General features: G+C 42.0%; 1 protein-coding gene across 1 annotated transcript in view; it reads right to left on the bottom strand.

Moving 5' to 3' along the window:
* The window catches only part of srbd1 (S1 RNA binding domain 1), a 341,334-nt gene that overhangs the window by 84,205 nt on the left and 239,798 nt on the right, over nt 1-17,331 (bottom strand). The gene's annotated exons all lie outside the window — the stretch shown is intronic.

The following is a 17,331-nucleotide window of genomic DNA, read 5'->3' as shown; positions in this document are numbered from 1 at the left end:
TTCTAAGTAAGTTCTTGTATCCTATAGCAGAGGTATTTTCAAGTTAAAATTGTACAATTCATAGCACATTGACACAGCAAAGTTAAGAATTATTGGCTGATTGACATTTGGAAATGTTGCTAACAGTTCACCTGAATAAATCTATTAACAGCTCATAATTCATATTAGCTACTGCATATATCATAATCCGAAGCTTCAGAAGTGGTTTCAAAAGTCTATTATGAATAGATAACTATATTATTAAAACTTCTAGTTTGCGTGCTCTTCTAGCCACTGATCTATTTATGAGTGCTACCGCACTAATGGGTATTACGCAATCCTGAAACTGGAGACAAAGGTAAGACCGAAGCAGAAGTGATTATTTGGGAATTACGTTTACCATAACATTACTCTGCATGGCAATAAGAATGATAGCCAGCATGGATATAATTTATTATATATGATCTAAAATAAACTCTCCATTCCCCAGGTGTTTACCTCCACTAATCCAGTTTAGGCTCTGCATAGATCCAGGCCCTGCTTGAAGGACTTTTGGAAGCCATCTCAAAAAATGATATGCATCCCAGGTTGGAAGGTAAATAAGAAAGGAAAGAACACTCACCATCTTTCAGCTGAATTTCCTTCCCAAACCACTGAGTACTCATTTTTGGTGGCATATTTATGAGGTTAGTCTTGCCTGAGCGGGACTCAGCAGCAAGGCATAAAAGCATTGTATGGTAAGTTTGAACTTTTTGTTTTAGATTTTCAGAGGCTCATTGACCATGGAACCTTGTAATGGTTTTCAACAACAGGCATAAGGCCCCATGGGTTGCAACTGAGTTGCACAAAACCCTGGTTAAAGGAGCAAACCTGTACTAAGGGTGCAGCTGAATCTTACTGCTGGCCCAAGCCACCTTCACCTCTCACAGTGGAACACGTTTTCTATACACTACTAAGGTGCCTGTTCAGCACCTTATTAATTAAGAGAATGGGGAGAAAGAGGGGAATATTAGGTCCAAAAGGTCAATGCAGGTCCAGAAAGGAAACTTGAACAAAAGTGGGCTAAACAGTATTTTCAGATTTGTACTTTCTTAAGGCCCCTTACAAATCGAGGTATACATACAGCCAAAACAGTATACTTGTGTTACAGGTGACGAAAGCTGAAAAATTAAACAAGCAAACAATTTACCCATGACTTAATATATATCCTGTGACATTGCATCTAGTCCATATAGACTTTTATACAGAGGGGAATAAAAGAGGCAAAGTAAAACTACATTGATTTCTTTTGTAACCTCACATCTGGTTTAGCACAGGGCTAAATCGCTGGCTTTGAAAGCAGACCAAGGCAGGCCCGCAGCACGGTTCAATTCCCGTACCAGCCTCCCCGAACAGGCGCCGAAATGTGGTGACTAGGGGATTTTCACAGTAACTTCATTTGAAGCCTGCTTGTGACAATAAGTAATTTTAATTTCATTTCAATTTACATCAAAATGAAAGGACACAGAACAGAGAAGTGTTCCAATTAAAAGACGGTTTTTTGAAGTTATTTATTCACCTGTAGGTTGCTACATTCACCTGTCGATTTAGAAAATCCCTCGAAAATTATAGGTTCCCATAATAAAAACACATGTTCATACTTCAGGCAAATGATAAAAGGCCATCTCATTTCATGTTTTCCCTTTTGATGTTCATGTGGTTTCTTGAACTCTGATTTCTTTGTTGTGTACACAAGTTTCTTTCGATCACTTTTTGTTTTTAAATCAAAAGTTTGCTTGCCTTCAGTAACACAATATCTATTAATTATTATTCCTGGTAGCTTCTATTTAAAAATCAGACAGATGAGCATACATTTTTCACCTTCCTCAACTCTCAACTGAAAGCCACCACAGTACATTTCCATGGGTATTGGCAACCCTCCCCCGCCCCGTTACTCATTTAAGTTATCATTCTTTGTTTTTACACTCAATGGTAGCAGTCAGAAACAGGGACCTTGGTCGAAATTTAATCTCAATTGCCCAGGAATACTGAGGCCATTAGGTGTATCCCACTGACGTGAAATTTCCCAAGAGGTTCGCCAGCATTTGTTGTTTTCCTAATGATTTCACGCCTCTTTTAAGTTATGGTAGTTAAACAGCAAAGTCCTTGCAGAAATTCACCACCACTAATACCTCAGCTGAGGCCAGCTAACTCAGCGGATATGGGATTGCAGATGGGCTTTTCTATCTTTATAATTTAGTTCCAAAATTGCTTTTACCTATTGTTGCTCATTTTAATGAGCAGATAGCTGGCATGCTTATAGATCTTTTATGTTAATAAGAATCCTCTAATTTTCGTTAAAATGTTTTCCTTATAGCTTGAAATAACTTGAGCTTGAAGTTCGGTGCAGACTGTAGTTATTGCTTTCATAGAACATAGAACAGTACAGCACAGAACAGGCCCTTCGGCCCTCCATGTTGTGCCGAGCATTGTCCGAAACCAAGATCAAGCTATCCCACTGCCTGCCATTCTGGTGTGCTCCATGTACCTATCCAATAACCGCTTGAAAGTTCCTAAAGTGTCCGACTCCACTATCACAGCAGGCAGTCCATTCCACACCCTAACCACTCTCTGAGTAAAGAACCTACCTCGGATATCCCTCCTATATCTCCCACCTTGAACCTTACAATTTTAGATAATCTCACATAAATAATTAAGAATTTGCTGAAAGTTTTTAAACACGCGAATGTGCTATAAACAGTCAAACATATTGAGGGTAACCATAAAGAATGTTTGTGGTTACCTTTTTTCATTCATAAACGCAGTCAAAACCACATGTATAGATGCTTCCTGATATAATTTTGCCAGGTTCCTTTCCCCCTAAATTCTAACTGCAACCCTATGTTGCTTTGATTACATTCTTGCAAGAATAATCCACCAATTATTCCGTGTTTTTTCTGTAATCTAGTCTTTTATGGAAACTTCTTGAAACGAATAGATTTTCTACAATGAAATGAAATTGAATCTTTTCAATTTCTCTCTCTGCATATTATAGCTCATTACTCTCAGATTATATATCCTTACAATAATGCATGTCTGACATGCAATTTATTCTGTTCCAGGTCCAAGCCATGAATCAATCCACATGTAAAAACAATAGATGGAGAAGCAACTTTCTGCTATGCCTCCAGCAGAGCTGCTCGGAACTAGATGACGACAGTGCAGGCCAGTGGCTCAGTTAACACAGGCGCCATATTTTTCTTTTCCTCTTGTGTGGTGCTGTCTCACGCTAAATACAAATGAGATATCAAATTTCTCCACAAAATCACCTCTCAAGTTATTTTCTTTCAATTATGAAAAAAAATAGTTTTTTCAATCTCTCCTCATACATCAGTCCTCTGATCCTTTATAGCTTAACTGCCTCCATTTGCCTGTTATGTCTCAGTGAACAGAACTGGAAACAATACTCAAGTTATGGTCTGAACAGACCGCTGTGCAGTTTGAGCAATTCTTCAAAAGTGCACTTTATTGTGGTACCTACATAGTTCAGTATCAATTATTTGCATTCTGTTACAACAACATACTTATGCATGGCGTTTAAATCTTCGACGAATAGGTCACTGTTTTCACACTTAATATCAATGTTAAGTGCACTGAATTATAAGGAATCAGCAGCTCATCTTGAACACATTAAATTTTAGCCACTTGCTCACCAACACACCTAAATGCACTAACAAGCAGCAACAAGGATAGTTTGGAATCTACCAAAATTAGGCAGGCAGAATCTATACAAGTGGGCTTAATTTTATTTCCATACACCTTTCGACCTCTTCTATCCAACAATCATATCATTAAATATTTCTGTTAAAGATCAAATTATAAATGCTATTTTATTCTGTGGTTGTGGTAAGCAATTTACCATCCTTCGAATGAGGAGCGAAGGCATGTAGGGAGAGAGGGAGAGGGGGATGGAAAGATGGAAGTGGAAAGAGGAGGGGGAAGAGGAGAGGGGACAGAAGGAAGGAGGGAGGGAGGGGAGGACAGAGGGAAGGAAGGAAGAGAAGGAGAGAGTGAAGGGGGAGGAATGGAGAGAGGGAGAGAGAGGGTGGGAGGGAGGGAGGAAGGAAAGGAAAGAGGGAGTGAAGGAAGGCTGAAGGGAAGGAAGGAGGAATAAAATGGAAGGGGGCAGAAGGAAGGGGGCCAGAAGGAAGAAGGGGGGGAAAGGAATGAGAGGGAGGAAAGGAATGGGGAGAAAGAAATGATTTGGAATAAAGGCAGGAGGGAAAGGGAGGGAAGGAGAGAAGGTCAGAGGGAGTGATGGAGGGAGGGAGAGAAGCAAGGAGGATGGGAGCGAGAGAAAAGGAAAGACTCGGATTTCAACAGTGATTTACATGACCACTGGACATCTGAAAGTGTTATACAGGCAATGAGTACTTTTTGTTTTGAAGTGTTGGCACTGTTGTACAAGATGAAACACAACAGCTAATTTGCTCTCAGCAAATTCCCACAAACATCGTGATAATGACCAGATAATTTGTTTTTCATGATGTTAAGGGGTAAATATTGGCCAGGGCACCAGGGTTAACACTCCTGCTCTTCTTCAAAAAAGAGGCACGGAATCATGCCATAAATATTTTGGGTTTCTCCCCAGGAAAAAGAATTCTGGAGAAACTGAAGAGTCAATATCCTACACTGCCCAAAGGGCATGCAGCTTGGGGCCTCCGATCCCCTGGGAAACCCCCACAAATGCCATTCTGTCTGGTCCCCATTTGTGGGGACCAGTGTTGAACGACGCTCGGCTGAGGTCTCTGAGGTGAAGGGGTTGCACCCCAAAGCCTCGGATACCTCGGCAAATGCTTACTGCCTCGTTCTAATATGCAGATTTGCCAAAAAGGGATCCCGCCCATTGTGAGCAGGATTCACGTCACAATGTCCCACGAGGCGTCGCGAGCCAGAGTGGCGTCTCCCGGCTTTCCACGGCCACGTTGCGCCGCAAGAGCTGCTTCTCTGGCGCCCCGTGGCTGTTGGATCACGCCTCTCATTTCCTGCTGGAAGCCACACTTCAAAATTTTTTGGGAGAATTCCTCTCAGAATCAAATACTCAAATGGTCTGAAACATTACCCAGGCAGCACAGAAGCAGATCATTTGCCCAACTGTTCTGTACTCCAAATGAGTCTCCTTTTATCCTACATAACATATTTTTCTATTCCCATCTTCCTCCTGTACTTACTTTAACTTCCCTTTAAAAGCACGTATAATTATGACCACATAGGAACATGGATTCAATTATCTATACAGAAATTTGGGGCGCATCATTCAGATATCAAACTTCAAAGAGCCAAATTAATTTCCAAACTAAAGGTTGTCATTTTGTACCACATTTCACTGATGCCGTGACAGAGTAAATTCTACTTTTCATCTGAAAAATTTTGGAATCATCAAAACAATTAACTTGAAAATGAATAACTCCCTGATGTGTATTTTTCACTTTCATCCTGAATCGGAGTTCCCTACTGTCCGGCACTAGTAGTACTGCTCACCTAACCCATTAGCCTCTGATCGGTGGGCGGTCATGCTACTGACGCTCCATAGAACCATAGAATTTACAGTGCAGAAGACGGCCATTCGGCCCATCGATTCTGCACCGGTTCTTGGAAAGAGCACCCTACCCAAGCTCACACATCCACTCTATCCCCGTAACCCAGTAACCCCACCTCACCTTTTTGGATATCAAGGGAAATTTATCATGCTCAATCCACCTAACCTGCACATCTTTGGACTGTGGGAGGAATCCGGAGCACCCGGAGGAAACCCACGCAGACATGGGAGAAGGTGCAGACTCTGCATAGACAGTGACCCAGTGGGGAATCGAGCCTGGGATCCTTCAGCTGTGAAGCAACTGTGCTAACCACTGGGCTACCGTGCTCCCATTGTTGAGAATATCCCGTGGTAGTGGGAAGACAGAGAATTCCTCTCCAGAAGCCATTTTGCCAAGCTTTCCACCTTCCAGCCTGTCTCCAGAGGGTTGGTATAATTCAGCCCATTGTATCACCATGCAGATCAGTGGAACCTGCCTTCAGCAGGTCCACTTTGGAGACCCAGAACCACTCGACAGCGAAAATATTGTAAAATGGCACACAGGTTGATTTTCTGTATATTTTCTGCTCTTGGATTTTATCTGTAGGTTCAAGCGCCATTTTTGTATATATCTTTTCACTTGCATTTTGTGGCATTGTAAGTCGACTTTCTCTCTGATGAGCAGGGCACATACATAATAGGAGTGCAAATATCTGCACATTCTAGTAAATAGATAGCTAAAGACAAAACTAATTGCAGGCTTGTCTTTGGGATTCGCGTTTTCCTGGTATCATCTTCTAACCATGCCCTCAGGGCAGGATAAATAAAAATCACTCCATGGACATCTTTATATGCAGCAAAAATGATTTGACTGAAAGAATGCTTACTTTCCCGTTCACTGGAGAATGCTAATCACAGTTTGATTGGCATGTGACAGCACCAAGAAGTCATTAAGGTTAGCATGTGTTGAATGACCCATGAAAGACTAAAGGCTGCAAGAAGCACAGGAAATGTTTGAAAAAACATTACACTGTCTGCTCAGCACCAGAACATGTCAATTTCTAAATACAAGATACACAAATACCCATTTTATTATTCACAACACAGAGCAAATCCATAATTTTTGAATTTTGGATGCCCAGTATTGCTTCTATATTTTAGGAAAAACAAAACTAAAGAAAATAAACTTCTCCCATCCCCTTCTCCACTAACCTTTAGAAGGTTAACCCTTTAAGAGGTTAAGTAACGTAGCATCATTCAAAACATCTATTTCTTTTCTAGCTTACCTCCGTAAAAGGAAATCCTCTGCAAATGCAGAAATCGAAGAAATATACAAAATATTTTTCAGTTGATTTAAATCTGTGGCTGGCTATTTTTTTGATTTTGATAAAAAAACAAATATGCATAATTGTGACTGCGACTGGCTTATTGCCACTGCTACAATTTTGCATTTAATTAATTTGTATGTGGGGCGGCACGATGGCGCAGTGGTTAGCACTATTGCCTCACGGCACCGAGGACCCAGGTTCGATGTCAGCCCCGGGTCACTGTCCGTGTGGAGTTTGCACATTCTCCCTGTGTGTGCGTGTGTCTCACCCCCACAGCCCAAAGATGTGCAGGGTAGATGAATTGGCCACGCTACATTGCCCGTCAATTGGAAAAAAGATGTTTGTAAATAATTTTTTTAAATTATTTGTATGATAGCTTCACTGGCTGCTCAACTCATTTCAGGCACCGAGAAGCTAGATGAGTCATAAAAACCAGAATAGCCATTGGTCAAAATCTCAGTCTGTGCAGAGTTGGGTTCATTACAATTTACCTCAACGTCCCTGGGATTGGGGAGGACACCATCAGTCAGGGTTCCTGCCCAGTAAAAGGGTCTTGAAACGTGAACTCTGTTTCTCTCTCCACAGATGCTGCCAGACTTGCTGAGTTGATCCCGCATTTTTCATTCCTGCTCTTGATTGATAACCAGTGATTCCTGGCAGAAAGTAAGTGCATGCGGATGATGAGTAAGAACGGAGTGAGGCTTATGTTTGTCGTCTCCATGACCAAATATCCATCCTGCACTCACCACCCATCCTCACGTATGAGAACAGGATCAACAGAGCCAAGTAATAGAAAGCACATGGCACCACTGTAAATATGCTGCGCGAGGAGGATTGGGAGAAACTTGGCATAATACAGGAAATTAAAACTTACACATTTCATCGAACCTGCTCCTTTGGACAGTTTAAACTATTTTCTTTTTTATTATAAATTTAGAATACCCAAATCATTTTTTTCCCAATTAAAGGCCAATTTAACGTGGCCAATCCACCAACCCTGCACATCTTTGGGTTATGGGAAGTGAGACCCACACAGACAGGGGGAGAATGTGAAAACCCCAAACGGACAGTGACCTGGGGCCAGGATCGAACCCGGGTCTTAAGTGGTGTGAGGCAGCAGTGCTAACCACTGCACCATTGTGCCGCCCCAATTTTAGCCATTTTCTGCTGTAGCAAATAAAAAGCACCACCATGTCACCTTTAAACATCAATTGTCCTTAAATTTGGTTTTGTTGTTAGATTAACCTTTATGTAATTGAACGGAAACTGAAACATTAGCCAAACCGCTCGGATTAACCTATGTCACTATATCCTACCATTTAACTGAAAACTATAAAATGGAGTTGCCAATCCAATCAAGTGTAGCAACCAACCAAAAACAAGGCTAACCCATCATAAAATCCACAAATCATAAATCATTTGCTATGGGATGTAAATTTAACGTGTAAACTGTATATAGTAACTTCAAGCCAAAGTACGTTTTCGCACAATTGTACAGCTTTTTACAAATGGTGAAATCAAAGTTATTTTTACACTTGTTTCACATTTCCTTAGCCCATCAAGGATAGGTTTACACATTCCATCTGCACTCCTTCCTCTTCCAAAATAAATATAATGTCTATCAAGTGACTAAATCTTCATTCTTAGATTTTGTTTAATTGAATCCAAGTCCATGGACTGCATTGCTAGCCAATCAAAACTTTTTTTTTTTTTTTTAAACAGTGCTACTTCCAACTAAATTGACACACAGGGAGATCCAGGATGAAGATTAAAATAAAAGTTTAAAAGTTTCTTGTTTAAGCGTTTCTTTTTACACCATAAAGTTAATATCCAAGTTGGGTAGCTCTATTGACAAAAATGTTTTTTCATCAAAGTGTGGGGCTAAACTATAACAAATGCAATTGATGCAGAGAGACAATCACTAGCATTTCCCTGGACGTGTTTGCAGTTGAAAGAGTTAGGGTAGCTATTGCAGTGTTTGAGTACACATCTCAGAAAAAACTAAAAAAATTAAGCAAACACCTCTGGCTGGATTTTAATCTTCAAGGTGGGTAGCTGGAGTTAATAAAACTCCCAGTTCAGCCAGCCTGCTTCAGGAGATGGTGCCAGGATTTTCATTGTGGGAGAGATTGGATTTTCATTGTGGGATTGGAGAGTGTAGGCTGCAGTCGGGCCAGTCAAACCAGGAAAGAGTTCAAAGGCAGCTTCTGGGGCTGCCGGATGCAGAGGATGGCTGACTTCATCACAGTTGTAATGAACATATCAAGGCCCTCTCACCCTCACACACCACTCATGCCTCATCAGTGTCACCTCATATCCCCCATCCACGACAATGACCACCTCATGCCTCTCACACACCCCCATAACCCCTCATTCCCATTCGTGCCACCTCATATCCCATCCATGCCACCTCATGCCTCCCACTCACCCACATTACTACTATACAATAAACCATACAGTGACAATAGGATGTGTAAAAACGCTTTAAAACAAAGGTCACTGATTGATAACTGTTCCTCGGTCTTAAAAACGTCCATTTTTTTCTGCAGGCAAATAAAGCTGTCAATCGTCCCGGTTCTTCAAAGTATTAATAGTAGAAACTGCAAACACTTGAAACCTGTTTATCTTGGTTAAATAAATAGTGAAATTAAAACAGATCAAGGGGCCAAGCTGTCAGTCAAGCAATGTTTTCCCTGGGGATTGGGTGTTTGTTACGCTAAGTTCTCAGTCAAAATTGCATAAAAGGGGGGATTTTTAAAAAAAAAGTAACTGGAAACTTATCAATGGATTACTTTTTTTAAATAAAAGCTGTTTTTCCACATCCTATTGTCATTGTATGGTTCATTGGTTCCATCCAGTGTGTGAATGGGCATGAAAGTGCCAAGGTTTGGCATGTGGGGCCATAGGGATGGGCTAGGGAGCATTCCTCGGCATGGGGGGCATGTAGAGGGCCTCTTGAACTTAACTTTCAAAAGGTTTCCTCCTGCAGACTATGGTTTACAACACCAGGAAAATTGTGGAGTACTGGGACATGCCCATCCCCGCAATGGAGTTGGCGAGGTCGGGGGTAGAGGGTGTGGGTTCACAACCCAAATCGGCTTGCACCTTTAAAAGGTATTCCTGCAAATTGAAAAACCCAAGAATATGGTCAGGAATCCAAAACTCAGGTCCTGCCCGCCATTTTCTTCCCCCACATCATGAAAATTCAGTTCTTATAGTCAAAATCTATGAACTGAAATCTTATTTCACGTTTTTGATATGCATTTCTGTGAATGTGAGAAAATTAACAACGAGATACTTACGCACTCTTCATCATCTCAAAACTTAAGAAACTATAGCACAGAAAAAGGCCGACTTCAACTAGAGCTACGGATTTAGTACACTAAATCTGGCGCCCGCGACACCAAGGCTGATTATGATTAATCCCGGATTTTGGATGTCCAACCTAGCATGTCGTTCAAAGCAACCCGTTTTATGAGAATGGAATAGATTCAGTGACAGAATTTAGACATCAGGTCTACATTCAGTTCTCATGCAATATCAATCTTCAATTAGCAGTTTATGTCTGGGCTTCTTACATTCTGAGGAGGTGTTGCCGATCAGAATCGGGTTCAACCTGTACAGTGTCTGACTAGTATGCCATTTCAAAAAAGTATGGTTACTCTAATTGATTTATTGCTTTCTTTGTGGACATTCACCTAGGTAAGTGCAGTGAAATCATGCACAAGTATTGAAAAGCACACAGTGCAACTTACATCTCTAGGCTGTGGGCAATGTTTACAAACACGTGGAGCTGCAAGGTAAGTGTTACAGATATAATGCTTCCCACTGCCCATGTCTGGACTGCTCTCTATCTTCCAGACAGGGGTCTCTTTTTTGGGAAGGGCAAGGGGTCTGCGGAGGGAGCTCCTTTAGGCAGGGATCCTTGGGGGGGGGGGGGGGGGAGTTCTCCAATTACAGGGGTCCCGGGGGGAGGGGGGGAAAGAGTCCCCCTATTACAGGGGTTCCTATGTGGGGGTCCCCCTTAAACAGGTTCACAGGGAGGGTCCACCACACCAGGTCAGGGGTCCGTGGGGAGGATCCCCCTATTACAGAGATCGCTGTATTACTGATGTCTCTGCACGGCGGGTCAGGTCAGGTCATGCCCATTATTGGGGGTGGAGGGGATTGGGCCGAGGCAATCCGGCAGTTGGGGTGGATTTGGAGTGCGGTGGGGAATGGCCTCACATAGTCTCTACCATTGTGATCCTGGCGTAGTGGACCTGGCAGTGGGCCAAGGGTGTAACGGTTGTCCCCTTGGCCGACCGCGAAGTCCACCACGCCAGAGCCATGATTATAGAAACCACAAGTGAACCTCGCCCATGTGATTCCCGGCAGCGGGGACCAGAGAATCACAGGAAGGCGGAGCATAGGGTAGCGGCCCACTAAATAGATGAAAATGGGCCATTATGATCCACTTGCATTTATTTCCAAGTTCCAGCCGACGTGCAGCATGGAAACCCGTTCACATTGCCAGCGAGGGGTTGGAGCATTGGGGGGGGGGGGGGGGGGGGGCGCGATCCTGATTTTGCGGGAACACATTCTGGGCGTCCCGGGGATGGAGAATGGTGTCCAAAATGTTGTAGCTGTTTCTTGAAACTTAAAAATGCCCAGAATTTCCTCAACAATTGCTTCTCTTTACAACTTGTTTTCATTAACATTTTGCACCTGACAAAGGAGCAACTTGACCATATGTTAGAAATTAAGAGCCGTGTAATGAAAGTTAGCAAACCTTTGTTATTCTACAAATCAAAACCTAGGTGGAATATTGGTTCCAATCTAAAAACACAATCGCCACATACGATGGAAACATTTCCAAAAGATTGTAACCCAGTCCGTTCTAAAAATCACAAATATTTCTAAGCATACTGAACTAAATGTATACAGCAACTTACAAAGCTAATTTTGATTAATAATTGTGCATTGCCAATAAACAACAAGTGACATATGACTAATATGCAAAGTTTGGCTTTTCCTTTTGTGCAGAAAGCAGTTCATTTTAGCTACTCTTCTGGAGCAAATCTACAAAGAACCAGCAATGCATTTTATATCCAGGCCACCTGTATGTTTTCAATTTCCGTTCTAATGAAACAAAGGTTAACTCAAGGCAATTCACAAGATTCTGATAATTTTATTCGAATTTAAAGACAGGTTACAAACAATTCAAACCCCTTTTGAATCAGCATTTCAAGCAGCTGTGTGAATAATGCATGCAGTAACCCAAAGTTTTGCCTGAAATAATAAATCAGAGAATTTACAGTGCAGAAGGAGGCCATTCAGCCCATCGAGTCCGCACGGCCCCTGAAAAGAGAATCCTACTCAACCCCACACGTCCACCCCATCCCCCTTTATCCCCATAATCCAACCTAATTTTTTTTGGACACCAAGGGAAATTTAGAATGGCCAATCCACCTAACCTGCACATCTTGGACTGTAGGAGGAAACCGGAGCACCCGGAAGAAACCCACGCACACACGGGGAGAACGTGCAGACTCCGCATGGACAGTGACCCAAGCCGGGAATCGAACCTGGGAGCCTGGAGCTGTGAAGCAACTGTGCTAACTACTATGCTACCGTGCTGCCCTACATCTTGGCAAGTAAGTGAACCACAGATTCAAAACAGCTACAAATCTTTTCCTTCACCATTTGAAAAAGAAAATCATCGGCCCCCAAAGATCTTTGGTCATGTGTCCTTATTCTGGCTCCCCAACTTTTGCCTACTCCTTTCTTTTTTAATGACACCTCGAATGACCACACATTTTGTAAATCATTATAATTACACATTACAGTTAACCATATGTCTATAATAGTGGTATTGTACTTGCCATTAATGTGATGAATGATCTTGTTTATTGGGACATAAGCAGTTGAGGTTGTAAAGAATATTTAATGAGACTTTGCGCTCCCCCACCCCCACACAGTCCCTCCTCCCCCACCTGCATTCACATGAATCCATGCACATAACTGAAATATCTCTTTAAACTGACCTCTATTAAAGATCATCAATCGCATATTCAAGCTTGTGGTGCTCTGACAGCAGATACTCTGTCAGGGATTAGAATGGATGATGCCAAGACATAGTTAGATGACCTCCATGGATCAGCATGCATGGACCCATTAATATCTATACTACATATCTCTTCCTGCAAGTTAAAGCCCTTGCTTGCTGGATGTATTGATATTTATTTTCAGACTTCATAAAGTTTACACCTTTCACACTTGCTTCAAGTACAAGTTTGCAAAGATTTTCATTAAGGGTCAAGATTGAGTTCAAACTCAGAATCGTCATTCTTAGTTTTTCTTCTCAGCCCCGCTTCTCAACCCCCTACTCCACTCACACTTGTGGATGGCTACAACAGGGTGATGGTCTCAGCCAGGCAGATCTCCTCCCAGGAGTCTGCTGACCTGCGGATCATGTGGCCACTTCATCAATTCAGACAGCGTTTCAACCAGCAGATATTGCCCTCAGACCACCACCACACACCCGGTGCTCAGGTTCATGCACTGCCATTCACCTTCCTGCTGCTTCTCCAATCACAGATTGTTTCTCTCCCGTGCATGTAATAGGTACAACTGCATCTCACTACTGTGACTATTGGCCGCAAGTGTGGGTGAGAAACAACCTATGATTGGAGGAGCAGCGAAGAGCAGAAAGGTGAGTGATGGCACATTAGCCTGAGCACGAGAGACACTTACCTTTTACAACCCCTTAACTATGTAGAGGGGGAGATGGAGAGTGGAAAATTGTTTTCACCCATGAAGATTATGTAATTAAGAGAAAAGCAAAGAAATTTGCCATGTCCCCCAGGGGTACGCATATCCCAGTTTGTGAACAACTGCAAAAGGTCAATTTATTTAATATCATGAAATAGCATATAATTCTACACTGAGTAAGCGTCAAGATTATGCGAATCTGGAACTTCATCTCGAGGGACACTAAGTATATGAAACACAAACTTTACAACCTTGTTTTACAACACATTCTTTTTAAAAATATAAATTTAGAGTACCCAATTTATTTTTTCCAATTAAAGGGCAATTTAGTGTGGCCAATGCACCTGTCCTGCATATCTTTGGGTTGTGGAGGCGTAAACCACGCAACTTTGGGAAAATATACAAACTCCCCACTGACAGTGACCCAGGGCCAGGATCGAACCTGGGACTTCCGTGCCGTGAGGCAGAAGTGTTAACCGCTGTGTCACCGTGCTGCCCTACAACTCATTCTATATGCCATCACCATACTATAGATACAGTGGAAGTATGCTCACCATAAACACATTTTCCATTGTACAATCTTTGTTTTCAGGGTAACTAACTAGTATGACCATTTGTCCACATGGAGAAATGACAAAGACAAACTGCAAACATAGTTAAAGACATAGGCCTGGATTCTCCGCTCCGCCACACTTCTGCCCCAACCTGCCAGAGGGATTCTCCGTTACGCCAGCTAGTCAATGGGGTTTCCCATTGTGGGGCAGCCCCTCACCATCGGGAAACCCCCGGGCGCCGGCAAAGCGGAGAATCACGTCGGCGGAGAATCCCATCCATGGTCTTTCTGGAAAAAGTAGAGAGAAAAATAGCAAGGTGAAGTTGGGTTGGAAGTGCAATGGCTAAAAAGATTGACTTCTGATGCAGCAGAGAATGTAAACAAAGTAGTCAGAGGAGCTGGGAGTTAGGGATACAGGTCGAGTCATATGAATCAGGGATAGGTTATATAAGTAAAGTGGAAAGGAGATATTTGAAGTGTGAATGAAGCTCCTGAAGTTGATTCACTTGGGTACAAGATATGGTGGCACTGGGCGAGGGCAGGGCTTTCTGTGGGAGATGTCACTGGGCAACAAGATCAGATACAATTGAAACTTGTTGAGGATGGGGGCAAGAAGGTTGGCGAGGTTAAGATGAAAAATCATTTGACGTGATGGAGCGATGGATAAGTGTTTCATTAGTTGATGTATGATGCTACGGAGTAAACAGGTAATTTTCCAGGTGCAGAATGTGGTTTTGGTGATGGGCTGGATATGTGATTGAAAGCTCCACTCATCGTTGAAAGAGAATATATCATGAGCACCACAATATATGCAAGAATTTAGAGTTTTGATTAAATTGGGATCAGAAATACACAGTCATTGCTGCAGGGCCAGTAGCATAGATTTTGTTTTGTCAAGCCACAGGAACTAAAAGTCATCTGGGAATTAACAACACTGGAACAAATGATTGTGGTAGAGAGAGACAGTGCTGAGCGTCATTAACATACATTAGGAAGTTGGCCTAACGGATATTGCCCTAGAGCTGCATTTAATTGGCAAATAGGAGAAGGACGGAGGATGAATCCTGGGGATATAAATCAGAAGCGAAAGTGGGGGCATAGGGCTGGACACCATTTGAGATATCTCGATGATGTTGAGACCATTCGGAGGAATGGAGCGACAAGAGAGTAATGCCACAGAGCACAAAGGAGAATGTAGTGGGCCCCAGATAGCAGAAAGGACGGAAGAAAAATAACAATTGAACAATGAGCTGTGGTCACAGTTAAAGAATGCAGTTGTCACAAACATGTAGTTATGATATTACAGATTTTTTTGAAGACAAATGTTTGAAGAGCGCATGCTTGCTAAAAAAAAAGGCCATTGTTCAGAAAAGGGAGAGGCAATATGGCACATTTTTGTGTTGGTTCCAAAACCATATCAAACTGCTCATCTCAAGAAGGACCACAAAAGACATTGCTCAATGATTGTTGCACAATTGCAAATGAGATTGTTCCACTTGCTGGTCTTCTTTCAGAACAAAGACAATTGACAATTAATTGATGAAGATCTTAAGGAAAAGCTAAAAAAGAACCTGTGTGAGAAAGGCCGTTCGAATGGTTGATATCTAATATGGAAACATGATTCATCAGATTGGAAGCAGCCACTTTTGGGTTTTATACTGTAAGAAAAGGCTGGATGCTGCCGACAGCGAGAACCATATTGAACATCATTAGAGAAGAAACTCGAAACAGAAGCTGCTTCTGTACAGAGACAGACGAACAAAGGTTTCCAAAATCAGATATTGGACTCCTGTACTAAATCATGCTACCAAGGGCCAGCATCTGTGGTGCCGTAAAAGTGAAAACAGGATCCTTCACTCACTCCCAGGACTTGTCCTGCTTGTTGAGTCCATCTGCAAAGGCAAACTCCAACTCTTTGATCACAGAAGCCATCGCAGCTGGTACACCAAATCAAGTTTCACCTCTTCACATCAGAAAGAAGGAATTCAAGCAATGGGGCCACAATGATTTTTCGCAGAGGCTGATTTAACATCTCAACTTTTAAGTTTTTGTTTTGATAATCGGTATTTTAATCTTTGTATTTTAATTAATAACTTGATCACTTTCAACAGTTGTTATTTTAATAAACTATATTTCATCTTGTTTAAGATTAAAGCTCATCTGCAATTTAAAAAAATTCAATCACTCAAATTAAAAGAAGGCGACATATACACACAAATTCTTAGTCATGGACTACTTTAAGGAAGTGCCTTTTATGTGGTCGTGATACAGGATATGATTAGGAAAATGGTGGGAAAGACAAGTGTTTAGTTAAATAGCGATAAAAATTGAGACAAAGATAAATCAGAATTAAGGGCAATGGTGCAAAGAATGGGGTTTTAAGAATAATAATTTCAAAGGGTCCGGAACAGATTGAAATAATGATTTGAATAAAGGAATAAAGGGTTATGATGTTCGGGCAGGAAAGTGGAACTGAGTCCACAAAAGATCAGCCATGATTTCATTGAATGGCGGAGCAGACTCGAAGAGTCAGATGGCCTACTCCTGCTCCTAGTTCTTATGTTAATTCCAAAGAGAGGTATCAGTAAGAGTGTTTCATGGCTGAAATAAGCTTATGACAGCTAGGGTACACGTGGAAGAAGAGTACAAGTAGGGGCTGGTTTAGCACAGGGCTAAGTCGCTGGCTTTTAAAGCAGACCAAGGCAGGCCAGCAGCACAGTTCAATTTCTGTACCAGCCTCCCCGAACAGGCGCCGGAATGTAGCCTACTTGTGACAATAAGTGATTTTCATTTCATTCATTTCATTTCAAGTCATGGGAGGGAAGGTAGAGACAGCAGAGATTTCTTCCATTTTGGAAATTTATTAGCTGCTCATGTCTGGAAATGACATGTGACAATTGGATTGGATTTGTTTATTGTCACGTGTACCGTGGTACAGTGAAAAGTATTGTTCTGCATACAGTCCAGACAGATCATTCCATACATAACAAAAACATAGGACATACATAAATATCAATGTAAATACATAGGCACAGGCATCAGGTAAGGCATATAGAGTGTAGTACTACTCATGTGTGAAGAGATCAGTTCAGTCCATAAGAGGGTCATTCAGGAGTCTGGTAACAGTGGGGTAGAAGCTGTTTTCGAACCTGTCGGTTGTG

Source organism: Scyliorhinus canicula, chromosome 1 (genome assembly GCF_902713615.1).
Source record: "Scyliorhinus canicula chromosome 1, sScyCan1.1, whole genome shotgun sequence".
Lineage (NCBI taxonomy): Eukaryota > Metazoa > Chordata > Chondrichthyes > Carcharhiniformes > Scyliorhinidae > Scyliorhinus > Scyliorhinus canicula.
The sequence above is the reverse complement of the archived record's forward strand: the minus strand, read 5'-3'. Positions and strand labels throughout refer to the sequence as shown.